Below are 14,431 nucleotides of genomic sequence, written 5' to 3'. Positions count from 1 at the left end.
TCTGTCCCACAGGCAATTACCAGGGTTGAATAACTGAGCTGACTGTTATTTTTTCCTTGTATAAATTTAATGGTTGTTACCATCTGGTGCATTTTCATCTGCCTGTTAATGTGCTTTATATTTTCTAACACACAGAATCCACCAAAGATCATATCTGAGCATTTTTGCTTGGATCTGTTTCTTTGCTATTTGTTATACATCTCAATTATCTGTGTCATCCACTGTATGTGCAGCCCACCTCCAAAAAACCTACTACCACTTTTCTGTTAGAGTATATTAAACAAAGCCTAAGAGCTGTTCAACAAACGTCCAAGTGCCATAGGTGGATTCCTGTTACTGTTTATGCCAAGGCATAGTATCAACCAGATTTCTCTTAATCATCATGGGGCCAATTTTAGCTTTCCAAACCATGTAAGTGATTTAGATACTGAATGCGCCTTATGCTCTTAGAGGCTTTCATTACTGAGTTAATTCAAATCCCACATATTCACAGAAATCTTGAACTCAGTCCTTATGGGTCAGCATCTAGCATTCCTTGTGTGAACGAAGGCAAGCTAGATTTGCATTACAAAGCCTTCTCAGACTTCCCCTTGGATATCTGACCTGGAAAGGAGAGACAAATTTTCTGAGAGTACACTGACAGAGAATTCACAGTGTAACTCGGCTTACCACTGTGAAAACAGCGTGTATTCTCCAAAACACTGGTGCATGCAACATCAGTATGGACTCAGCAACTCATTTGTCACTTTGGAACATGGCTACACCTACCTATTCCTGGCTAATTTCTCAAAACAGCTCCAGTGTAGAATGCTCAACTTAAACCTACAGTGACAATGAACTGTAAAGAAACGTTTTCTTCAGGGCTGTTGCAAAGATTTCGCTTCCAAAGGTGAAAACAGTCACTGCCATCCCCTTTTATTCTTACAGAAACACGAACATACCTGCCACCCTGGCACCTACACAAACTGCCTTTAGGCTGAGGCTGGTCTCACGCTATCAAATACTTGAAACCAAGTGTCAAGGCTCTATGAGGAATTTGAACAAGAGTTTCTCTGGATACAAAATCGTTTTTAATTGAACACAAGTTAGTGTATAAGACAGCTACTACGAAACTTTGTGTACAAACTTCTGAGGAGGAAACGCTACAGAAAGTCAGCCAGAGATTCCCTCAGGTTGACAGAAGCTAACAGCTTCAGGAGCTATTTGCACTGCTCGACTTACCTCAGTAAGATTTATAATAGCAGAGCACCAAGGTATTTTTGTTCATTTCTCCTACCAAAAATAATCAGGATCTCAAATCTCACTGCCTATGAAAACCAGCATTATAGACAACACATACATTTCTCTCTTCTAAATTCCTCTCTGTATTGGCCTTGATGAGTTTAAAAAATTGCCAAAGCACAAAATAAGTTATTCTCTGTAAACTGCAGCCTGGACAACAAATGCTATTGGAAGATATAATACATACTATACACTAGAAACCATACACTATACACTATACTATACACTGAAGTGAGGTATGAATGTTTTGTTTGGCTGAACAGATATAAGAAACCTGGGAACAGGCTTATTGAAGGTTTTGAAGCGTTTTATAATCTCTTTCTCTCCACTTCTCCCAACAAAGGATTTCAGACACAATGTGTTTGACAAACTGCATTCCTGCACACTACACTATGTTCAGAAAAGGATCTGGGAAAGATAACACATGGCTGATTGAGTCACACTGCTGAGGCAATGAGAAGAGAAGAATTAGATAGATGAAAGAAGATATTTAATGGCCCAGAAGTGTAATGAAGCAAGTGATTTTCAGTGTTTACTTACAGATACTGAATATCTGCCATTGTTAAAATCACTTGGAAGACAGAAACTGTGCACTGCTAAAAATATCAGGGGAAATCAAAGATCAGCATTACTGCATTTTGAAACAAAAGTGGAAGATAAAGCAGAGTATTATGCTGGTATTTGTGTGTAAGAGCACAGTATTTCAGTTATTGTATTTATCAAGCAGTTGGAGCTGTAGAAAAATTATTTCAGTTCCATGTTTAGCTGGAGAAGAACACCATAGAAACCTCCTAAGCTTGAAAACCATTATTTCAGTAAATGTAAGTTTTCTGGTGAAATTAAAGACCATTATTTTTCAGTCAAGAGCAGGAGCTCATCCACAACAAAACTTCTCATTTACATTTTAGTATTTTTCCAAATGCCTAAAAATAACAAAAAAATTCCTAAACAAAATTTTGTTTAAGCCTGAAAAAATATTTAGATTAAAATGCAGCAAATAAATATTCTGGCTTGCTTTAAAATCTTTAAAAACAAATTTCTGTTAATTTTCAAATAGTTTTAATAATTCGAAATTTTAATTTTTCAGCAAATACAGTAGTTGGCCAGACATCCCTGTATCAATCTACATACATAAATGATTTATGAATCATATACTTTTTTTGCAAGCTGTCTCTTCAGATAATACTGAACCTTTTATGATATAGCATATAAATCACACAAAAATAGAGAAATATGCTAAATACCTTCCTAATACTAATAGCTATACAAATGCATATAAATAGGAGAGACAAACAGCCCTAAAATTAATTTGTTCAGTATTCTCTTTACTAGGATATGGTCCAAAATGGCACAATCAAGGCCAAACAGATTGATTTGTAGAAATGGCTGAAAAACTGGTAATTCAAGTGAAAAACACAATCATGGAAAAATCGCTTGGGATTCTCCCGCTCATTTAAATATGTTTGAAGTTTTTCTCTTAATCACCGTAAGCCCCAATTCAGCAGAGGGGCCCCAGCACCAAGAGGAGTGCCCTTTGCTTCACGTGTTGCTCCTTCCTAGAGCTGACCAATGTAATGCAGAATTAGGGAAGAGAGAGGAAGCACAGCCTGGGCAAAATATCAGGCAATGGATCTCCCACCTGAGCCTTAACCAGGAAGTATTTGCAGAACTACATATTTTACTACACAGACTTGTGGCCCCCCTCTCTTTCCCATCATGAGCGCAATGACATCGCTCTGGTTTTGGAAACAACTTGTCTCTAGCTGCTTCTCTTGATTTTTGCAGTGATATGTGTGTTCCAGCTTTTAGAACTGATGTGACTATGGGTCAAATGAAAACCACAGTTCCTAAATCAAGGGAAAGACTAAATGTTGATAAAAGTGAAGTCTGTGCACCAAAAAATCCTTACTTTATTGTCATGACACTAAAATGTCCCGTGTTGAAAGGTTCTAGGTTTTTTATGTTAGCTGTTAAGAAAAGCAGAATCTTCATTCCATATGCTGCTACTCAAGGTAATCTCTAAGGCCAGCACAAAAATGGGTGCATATTCTCTTTGGCAGTGCTGGAAGGCAGCAAAAGAAACTTTTCAAACACAGACACATTCTCAGCAAATTCACCTTATAAAAAGAGAGCAAACCAGAATCCAGTGGAAAATATAAACAGAAATAGAAATGCCACTTAATAAAGGAAAACACTAATCTAATTAAACTAAATCCTCTCTCAGCGTTTTAGATATGACTTGAGAAATTCTCTCCCATTCCATTCCTGGATTTTCTCTCACTTTCACTTACAAAAGATTGTTCATGGGAGAATGGCAGACATTGTTATATGACCCACAATAGACACTCATTTTTGTTCCTGGGCCAGGAGAGATTTGGGTGTAAGTCTACTACATTAACCCAGTCTGCCATCTAGTTATCACAAATCTCTTAATAGTGCTGTTCTGCAAAATGTTCAGCCCGATACAATGACCTCTCCTTTGTATCATGGTCTAAAAATGTTTTCAGCTCAGTGGCTCTGAAAGTGCTCAAATCAGGCTGACTGTGACAACTAATGTACTGATGAGCCTTTATTTTTCATTAAGACTGCCTGTTCTCATCTTAATTAAGACTTCTAGCAATTATTTTACTCTGTGTTTCTTCATTTATGCTTACACTATCCTCTATGTTGTCATAATTTCACTCAGTCTGTATTTATATTGCTATTTTTTATAACTTCCAAATAAAGATGATGATTCCAAACACTATCTGAAAAAGACTCTTTACAACACACTAAAGATACAATACAGTAATAACTTTTAGAATATTGTCAGACACATATATGTGTCTGACACGTGTCTGACATGTGTCTGACATATATGAATGTGGTAAGAAAATACAAGAATTTTTGAACTTGACACATATATATACACTTATACTCAATCCTCAAAACTACATAATTGGATTCTCTTTTTTGCTGATGTTAATTTTAGCACCAGGTACACAGTGAAATCTCTTATTACAATTGCATTCTTTTTAACAAAAAAGCGAGTCTTATTAAAAAAATAATTTAAAAAGTTGTAAATGTGATTCATGAAATTCATACATTACACATAATTTGCATGATTCTGTTCGAGAAACATCCAGAAGAGTTAAAAGACATTAAATATAAGTTATATGCATGTCATTGAATTGCGGGACTTCGATAAGCCACTGTGTTTAACTATTTATGAACTGTTTCACACACTTTTTATGAACATACCTTGTATGTAAAGTAAAATATAAATCTTTATAACACAAACAACAAGCAATTGTTGTGGTTAGTTTCCATCAATCTTAGTTATAGGAGATAATTACTTCTGCATGGGTAGGGGATCCATGTGGTGCTATGAGACTGCTACTGGTGATATTCAGGAATTTCAGGACTTTTCTCTTTTAGACAACTGCTAATTTAAGAAATGGTAGAGTTCAACTGTATCAGTGTCCTGGGTTCAGCTCTGGGTTCAGCAGTCATTTTTCTCCTACTCAGTAGCTGGTGCAGTGCTGTGTTTTCAACTTCAGCCTGAGAACAACGCTGATAGCACACTCATGTTTTTAGTTGTTGCTAAGTAATGCTTACTCCGATCAAGGACTTTTCAGTCTCTCATGCTCTGACAGTGAGGAGGGGCATGGGAAGCCGGGAGGAAGCAGAGACAGGACACCTGACCCAAACTAGCCAAAGGGGTATTCCATACCACAGCACGTCATGCCCAGTATATAAACTGGGGGAGTTACCCAGAAGGCCCAGATTGCTGCTCGGGTCGGGCTGGGTATCGGCCAGCAGGTGGTGAGCAACTGTATTGTGCATCACTTGTGTTTATTGTTTTCTTTTCCTTTTCTCCTTTTAGTTTTATATTCTCTCTCCTTATTTTTTCCCTTATCATTATCATTACTGGTGGTAGTAGTAGTGGTTTTGTATTACACCTTAGTTACGGGACTGCTCTTATCTCAACCTGTGGGAGTTACATTCTTTCAATTCTCCTCCCCATCCCTCCAGGAGTGGGGAGAGGGAAGAAGGAGAGGAGTGAGCGAGCAGCTGCGTGGTTCTGAGTTACTGGCTGGGCTTAAACCACGACAATCAGGATCAATTGATACAGCTGAACTGTGTCAATATGTATTATATACCATAGCAAAATACAATCATACCAAATATATTTTAATTATAATAGCTATAAAGTAAGAAAGAGAATGTAGCATGTCTTTAGATCACCTTGTAACTTATGGTCATTCTCTCAATGCCCAGTGCTAGAAAGAGGGGAATGTATCTTCAGCAGCAGAGAGAGGAAAGAATACCAGAGGAAACAAGCTTTCTCATTTTAGTTGTTTATTAAACTATTAACACAGTGGGATTTTTTTTCAGTTTTTCTTTTTCATGTGAGAAACTACAGTGCTACAATAAAACACACTGGTCAATGACCAAGCAATTTAGAAGACTGACAGAGACAACTCCTCTCCCAGAGTTTTTGTTTTACTCTGTTAGGAATGGAAGCCAAACAAAACATACTAAGTTTCTGAGGGAGACAGAAACATGATGTCAGTGAAAGTACACAATGGCTGTTTCAAGCCAAATGTTACATTCTGCATGTAAATTTTGGTCGTATAAATGCAGTTAGATAGTGGACTATCAAAAAAACCCCATACTAATTAATGTTTTGTCTGGCTTCTGAAAAGCAGCTCCCCATCTATACCTGTGAGTGTCCCTAATTTAGCCTTCTAATTCTAGCATCTTGTGTGCTTCACAAGAGCAATAAAATTCAACACTTGGCTAAAGAACCCAATTATAGTCAACAAATACATATGGACAGATCGTAGCTCCACTGAAGCCAAAGGATTGTTTTCCAGCATCCTGGATCTTTATGCTGCACAGTTGCATCAGATCTTCTGGACGTTTCTGGCTTACTAGTAAGGGCCTGATTCTGGGACATGAAGAATGGCTGGGTGAGCTCTGTTCCGCAGTGAGAGCCTAAGAAGCTCTCATCTCAAAACTGAGTATGTCCTTATATGAGGATAAAAAAATCCCCAGCAAGATGTGCTCTCTTCAGTAAGAAAACAGAGGATGAAACTAACTGATTGAGGCAGCTGTCCTTCCTCAGGTGATCACAATGTCATGGGTACAAAGCATCCACACAGGAAGAGACCACTAGTCTGTATTTCCAGCATAACACATTGGGTATGCTGGAAATGTAATAATCTATGTCATGGCTTAATGTTTTTGGTATTGTTAACTGAATGAACACAAGGTTTTCTCTCCATCCTAATTCCTGAAATAAGTTGCTTGGTTCTGCCTAAAGCTTTAGGAAAATGCATTTTTTTCAGTGACTACAACTCACCCCAACAGAGACTGACAAGAAAAGAAAACAAAGCAGGAAAACTGACCCAAGGAAACAGAATTCTACACTATTAGTAGGGTTGGATGGAGAAATCATGGACATCATACAAGAAAACAGCTGCTGGTATATTACAAAATAAACAAATTCAAGTTTGTTTAGCAATTACATGTGTTTTCAGTTTGGATATAAAACGCGCTTAGGGACAGCATCTTCAGCAGACAGGCTTGCAGCCTGATCTCTGACAAGATGTTTCTCCTCTGAGTGGCAGCCAGAAAACCACGTGTCATCCAGCCCTGGAGAGGAGTTTTGTCTTTAAGATTTAGAAATAGGCATGTGTCAGAAATATAACTTCCTTCTGTCAGCAGTAAAAGCAAAGATTTCCAATTCTGCAAAGGTACTGCAATTTCAGAAAAGAGGATAGAAAGATAAAGTGAATGACAGGAGTGAATGGATTGAGTTTAATTCAGCAGAAAAACCATGCAGGTAGGGAAAGGAAATAGATTCAGAAATTTCCAGAAAATGTCAGCAACTCCTGGGAGACCAAGAATAGCGAATAAGACAGACTGGCTGCAATCCAGCCCAGGTTGGTTGTGACCGACTTGTGATTGTGTGATGGCTTTTTGGTGGACCACATGAAAGAAGTTTGGCAATCTCAGTCTGTTTCCTACGTTGCAGAGATAGCAATAGAAGCTGGTGCTCACTGAAATCCCTTCCAATAGTCTGTATTACCTTCTCACAAACAGATATGATTTACCTCAAACAAAATTCAACAAGATAGCCCAGAGAACCTGTGCTGCTGCTACTCTTGCAAAAATTAAGGCTGTCAGTCTCTGCCAGTATCTACTTAGCACCTGACATTACCACTGATTTCACACAGAAGGAAATAAATGGCAGGGGAAGAGAAAAATAAGGACAAGAAAGGAAAGCAAACCAAAACATACTCAACTCTACTACAATCCGCTTTTAATTTTGCTTCATCTTTAAATTGCAATTCCTCAAACAGTAAAGCAAAGCAAAAGAAAAGGCTGGGTTTTGAGGAGTCACTGTCACACAAAGTACCCTGAGAGATGGAGGTGACCCTGAGGGCAGACAAGGGCATGCATGAGGCATAGCTGTGTGATGAGCTTTCTCCATTTGAGTCTTCACCACTGCTGTTGTATTTCTTGGTGGCTTGCTAGGAGCTAACAAATCTTGAGTACTGATATTCCGGCCCCTAGAGATGTGGTGCTACAGCAGACCTAGCAAATGACAGCATCATCAAGGCATGCTCAAATACCCTCAGGTGGGCAGGAGTTCAGTAACTACAAAGGAGTCCCAAGTTCTCACAAAAATGAGAAACTCCCAGGTTATTTTTGAAAACACTAGGCCTCTGGGCCTCATAGCATACTTAGAGATATGAAAACCTGACTCGCTCTTTTCTGAAAGGTTCTCTCTAGGGATAAAAAATACCTATTTATAACATGGGAAAATGGTAAAGCATTAGACCAGACAATTGCAAGAAAATGCTGTTTTCCCTCCCTGATCAGAGGAAAACTCAGTATTTAAACATTCTTCACCTCTACCAAGTGAAACTTCTCATAAAGATGTTGAAAAGTTTTTAGTCCAACAACAAAAAGACTTAAAATAATCTTAGAAGGCAGACACTTTCCACAAATATAAATAAATTATTTAATTGAACATACAGTGGCTTTTCATTAGTGTTTCATGAGAAGGTTTTGAACAGAGTCTAACCAGAATTTAAATCATTTGTGTAAAGATAAGGCAGAGGATGGCATGATGGGATTAAAAAAAAGAATACTAAAATCTTGTCTTTTTTTCCTTCTTCTGTAATATGCACAGCTGACATGAGACAGCCTTGGTTTCTAGAAAGAAATATTTCTAATAAAGATTTTAAAAAGAAATATTTCTAGGGCACTTTTTCAAACACATAGAGTATATTCAAACAGACAGAGTAACAGTAAATATTTCAACAACACTTTGCTTTGCAGGAACTCCTTCACATCCCAAACTCTTCCCAGGAAAATTTTGTAACTTCTTGCAACATCATGTAATTAAATATAAAATGAATACGTGCTTGATCAGCACCTTTGGAAGCACAAAGCAATATTTAGGTTTACTTTCTGACTTGTTATTTAAGAGAGCTGCGTAGTAAGTAAACTTTGCAAAGCAGCAGGATGAAACAGATTCTTCTTTTGCATTCCTATTAAGCTTTAACTGAGACGCTTCGTTCCTCATGGAACGAACTGAGGATGAAGGGCCCTGGATGTGTGCAAGGGTTTACTGTCAAGCTCCAAGTGGAAGAATGACCTCATCAATGCCTATTCTGCATTGGGAATATTCTCGCAACTCTCAAATTCTTTTCCAGGGAAGTAACAGTCTCCTGTGGCCTTGAGTTATGGCACTACCTTTCTAAGGCATAACACAGCCCAATTCAGTTGTCTGAAGAAATCTGAAACCAATTTTGCTATTCTAGTAGGATTATTTTATTACCATGAACACAACATGTAAAGACATTTCTAAGTGTTTAAGTCTGGAAAAAGTTTCATACATGCAACAGACTTTTTCTTATTTTCTTTTTTACATAAACAGAAAATAACCTGTAGGACTAATTAGCAAAATGATACATGATATATATAAATGTATGTATTTTATACTGTTATAGATATTTGTATCATTATATATGTACTAATTTTTAGATATAATGAATATTTACAATTATATACAATGCTATATATACTGATGCATATATAACCTATTTAAGCCCAAAAATACATTTTGTGAGAAATGAAGGCTGTCTGCTCTTCTACAGGTAAATAAGCACGGATCAAATTATTACTTTACATCAAGCTTATCATTTTTATAAGGCTAAACATGACCAAAATTCAAAGCTCAGTTACTTATTTTGTTCCTTACAGAATAAAACACTGACCATGATGCTAAGGAATTCATAGACTTGCCCCTGCGCAGAAAGGACCATGTAGCACAAAGGTGGTGATGCTCCTTAGGGATATGGGATAAAGCAGTAGAGATTTTAGCCTCCTGCTCTGTTTTTTTTTTTTGTGGTCGTTTCAGCTCTAGAAAGCTAAATGTGAAGCAACATTCATATGTAGCTGTGCTACAGGCCCCAGAGCTTTACATTTCCATCAACATTTTGAGAGTAGAAAAGTCCAATGCTCTAAGTTATCATCCACCAACTAAACAGCTGTGGTGACTTTCAGAAAAATCATATACAACCTGGAACCAAAATCTCTCAGTGTATTTGGAGCCATTGAGTCAACTACAGTTTCTCTCAAAAAATAAGACTGTGGGTATACTTAAGTAGTATGTTTGCACACAACACAAATTCTTTTAAGGTGCAAAGCTTTCTTGTGTTCAAACCTCAAGGTTTGTACTTTCATGCACCATTGGTGTGCAGGAAATACTTTGTCCCTTGGGGAAGTCAAGCTGGGAGGTGTAAACTTCCATGCCAGAAACAGCATGACAGAGTGTAGAGTGCAGAATGGATTTCAAACTCTTCCCAATTTCAATAGATACTCACCTTTTTTTTTTTTTTTTTTAAGAAAAACATATATATTTCACTGATGAGTATCAGAGAAATAGAGTAATCCAACTCAGAACTGCAGTGGAGTCAAAAAAGAATAAAATGATACTATGACTTCGAAAATGCTATAGCTTCTAAAATGTTACTTTAGGAAGACTGTCACCACCTGAGGACAATGGAAAACTGAATGTGAAAGACAAAATATACCTTTGCGAACCGCCTTGTGAATGGGCAATTCCATTTCCTATCAAAACGTTTTACGGCGTGTGCAGTGGATGGGGTAAAAGATATGTCATCTGGAGTATTGTCATAACTAAATAACTACTTTAATAAGCTCTGAGTGTTTGGCTCCTCCATTCTCTTCTGTCTCCTGCTTGATTATTTAGTGGGTCCGGTGCTAGAGTGCATAAATTTCAAAATTCTTTCAAGTTTTTTTTTTTCTTTCTGATCAAAGAAATGTTTCTGTATCCTTCCCATACTGTGCCTCTTTAAATCACTGGCTTTTTCAAAGTGCCCTTTTTTTTTTTTTTTTTAACACCATAATGTGATGTACACAGAGAGGTAAATGATGTCAGAATCCTTTCTGCCCCAAACCAGTCTGTAAATCTTCAGAAAAGCAAAGTTCATGGGTGCATTTAAAAGGGGCACAATCTGTTTGTGCTTAAAAGAAAGTCCCCCTTTTTTGTGTGTGCAGAATAACAATGCCAGAATGCGTTATTCCAAAGAACTGTTGCCATGGTGATGCCATCAATAACATCATTTTCTGCATCCTTGTCCTTTAAACACATAAGGAACGCAACAAGCATTGGTAAATGTGAAAAAAGAACAATTACCTTTTCTCTCTCAAAAGCAGAGGAAGCCTTTTTTTCACCTCATCAATAGAAAATTATGTAGAAAGGAATAATAAAGACTGTTACAAGAAGCACCAAGAAGCCTATTAGTGACAAAGGCTTTTTTTTTTTTTTCTTTCCATGAATAATTACAGCTCTTCAAGAAGAAATCAGCCCAGGCTAAGGACCCTTTGCAAGCTTTAGATGGTAAAACAAACATTTGACTATACAAGGATTTCCCTTTCATGTACCTTTCCAAGGAAAAACAACTGAAATCCAGAGTGAAATAGGAGAGAGAAAACCCAGAGAAACATCTGCTGCAATTAAAGAACCCTACACATTCACCTAAAAGACTCATATCAAAAGCAACTAGATTAGTGACAGAATCAATATAAATTTCAAGCCAGCAGGTTAAAGTTGTCTGTGGTGGGAAAGTCTGGCTTTTAAAGTAGTATAATAACAGGAAGCTATTCTGATTCTGTATGAACAGGGGAAACAGGATTTCAATACTAGATGTGTTACCAAAGAGTTGTAAAACAATGTTAAGTTTAAAATCTCAAAAGGCCAAGGCAAAGTGGTAGATACACTTACTACACAAAGTCAGTTCATAAATAATGGAACCTTTACGAAAGCAAGATTTGACTGCAAGGACTTTCAAGAGTCATGTAACATGCAATTAGGGAGCCCTCCTGAAACATTATGCTTTTGTCTTGACTCTGATGGGTGATGTGCAAATGGGAGCTCTGAATATACTGTTTGGCATTTTCTACACAAAGTGAAGGTCAATGTGTTGTGTAACGGTTTGTTTACATCTTTTGGGCCTTTCCCTACATACCTATAGTCAGAGGCTGAGGATGATGATGGGAAAAACTGCTTCCTCCTCCTTGCCTCTCGGCAGTTAAAGGAACATAAGTAAGAGAAAAGTGCAGAGGGAAGGAAGAAAGGAGTGACAAATTTTAAAGGTAGTTGGAGCATGTGAGTTGGAGATGAGTCTAGGAGTTGGTAATCTCAGACACATATGTCCTACAGTGAGACCAAAGGGCTGTTAGGGTTAATGACAGCAAAGATACATAGCAGAAAACTTTAATCAGGTTTAAAGCAGTAAAATGAATTTATTAAGATGATGCAATTCCAATCTCTTTAGCTGAGAGTGGTCTATGAGTAAAAGATAACAACTTAACCATACAGCTGCATTTACAATGGAAAGTTTGAGCTAAGTTAGGAAGGGGAATTCAAGATGTTTGAATTCTTTTCCTGAACACGTTATTGTCTTGCATTGTCCTTTGATTTCTCACTGCTTCTGTCTCTCCACCTCGAAAGTGAGAGATAATGCTTGCTCATTTTGGATAGCTCCTTCAGCTCTCCACTTGTTACTGGGGAAATCCTAAAGGAATTGTGAGCCAGTAAAGATGAACAACATATGGAGATGGCGGGAACCAATTCTTTTCCTTTCTGTTTCAGAGCCTCTGCAATGTTTTAAAGTATTCACTATTCAATTCAGTTTAAATGCTAACACTGACTGGGTTCTGTTTCATGGAAAAAAAGCTTCCACGTTCTGTCTAGATTTCAACACATTTAGGAATTGTTTAGAAAGCTCTGTTGAAAGGCTTTAATAGGGCAGCTAATAGGCTAACTCAGCTTATCTGAGGGACTATTCACCAAATTCCCTACAAAACAAAAATCAGTGAAATCCGTTCCTCAGTATCCAAACATTACCCTTTCTCTCTCAAGAAGGAATAAAAGACAAATTCTTGGAAGGAAATGTTATGATTCTCTTCCCTTCTGGTTTGCCTGAGACTTGGAAAAAAAATGTCTACTTTTGTAATTTCTTAGCCGGACTTAAGACGCTGAAAGCTGAATGGCAATTCCCCATTTACCTGTCCCTCAGATCAACACTTCTGCATGGTTGTCAACAAAACAAACCAATGGTTTTGATGAACTGGTGAGAGTCTCCTGAGATATTTTAAAGGCCATTGGAAGTTTATATGCTTAATTTATGGAGTAAGTATTAAAAGTGTACATGTGTTTTGTTAAGCAACAGTTTCTTAACTCTGTTGGACTCTGTGACTGGAAGGATGCTCAGTAATTTTAATTGCTTATGGGTTACCTCAGAATGCATGCAACACATAAGGGTCACTTCAATGTGAACACATTCTTGCACAGATCTTTGAGAAAATCATCTTTTTTTTTTTTTTTCTGAAGAGAGAAAAAGGCTTCTGAGATGAAACATTTTTAAAAAGATATGCCACTGCTTACAGTATTATTCTCTTTCATCAGTAATAACAATTAAAAAAAATTAAATTCCTTACAATTAAGAGGCATCAGTTAAATCATTCTCTTTTTCTGTCTCCTGAATCCTCAGATGGAATTTCCTCCACTTAATCATGTAAAATTTTACCATTTTTCTATGGAAATGCAGAAGGAATGATGTCAAAATTTAAACTCCCCTATGCCAACACATTCTGAATACTAACGGTGCTTCTCAAAAGAGAATCTTTCCATTTTAGGGATGCTTGCAGAATGGAAACCTGAAGGTGAACCCAGAAGTGTGCCTTTGTGCCTATTGAGAATTCATAAAATTTCCACTGTAGCGAAAGGCAAACTATCACAAAAACCCAAACTGCATCATGCCATATCCCAGTTAAAACTTCAGTTGTTTTCATGGCCTCTGCAAGAATGCATCCAGCTCTACATCACCACCATTTCTACTTAATGGGTGCATTTCCCTTACATTTAAATCACAAGAGTTCTTTTAAAATATTCTCAAAGATAGCACTGAAAAGCATTAGTGACATATTTCTGGCCACAATCTACACAACAAAAACTAACGAGTATGTCTTACAGCTGTGCTTTTATCACATAGGTAAGAGAGTAGACTTTTTGTGACACATCTTTGCTAAGAAACTTGCTAGATCCTTGGCTAAGAGAAAAATGAAAGCTGTGAGTGTGTAGGCATTGCTCAGATGGAGAAAGCAAATGAGAGATGGGCCCTGTGGAAGAGGCAAAATAAGGAGATGAAGGAGGCTAGAGAGGAATGAAAGGTCAGTCAGTCATTGCCACTGAGTCAGAAGATCTGGACAGAAGCCTGCAGAGGACATGAGTAATAATGCTGGCAAACAGAATATAAGCAATCAGGAGAGAAGGTCTTCGGTCACAGTCCCATACTGGAGAAGGAAAGGGTAGTCCCATTAAGGGGAGAAAAGCAAAGCTAGTTTCAATGAAGTCCTGGAAGTGATCTAGTGTGGATATGCAATAGAGAGGGCAGCATGCTGAAAAGACTGGTAAGTTAAATTCCTTGGACCTAGAATAACAGGAAAAAAATAACACGGAAGAAGTGGAATGAATGGAGAAATGAATGGAAAGGATGGCAGACAGAGGGAATCGATGACTACAGCCTTCAGGCTTACCAGTAAAAGGTGTGCCACTCAGTTT

General features: G+C 37.6%; 1 protein-coding gene across 2 annotated transcripts in view; it reads right to left on the bottom strand.

The window, feature by feature from the left end:
• The window catches only part of SCUBE1 (signal peptide, CUB domain and EGF like domain containing 1), a 209,196-nt gene that overhangs the window by 106,846 nt on the left and 87,919 nt on the right, over positions 1-14,431 (bottom strand). The gene's annotated exons all lie outside the window — the stretch shown is intronic.

The sequence above is a fragment of the Strigops habroptila genome, chromosome 3 (genome assembly GCF_004027225.2).
Source record: "Strigops habroptila isolate Jane chromosome 3, bStrHab1.2.pri, whole genome shotgun sequence".
Taxonomy (NCBI): domain Eukaryota; kingdom Metazoa; phylum Chordata; class Aves; order Psittaciformes; family Psittacidae; genus Strigops; species Strigops habroptila.
The sequence above is the reverse complement of the archived record's forward strand: the minus strand, read 5'-3'. Positions and strand labels throughout refer to the sequence as shown.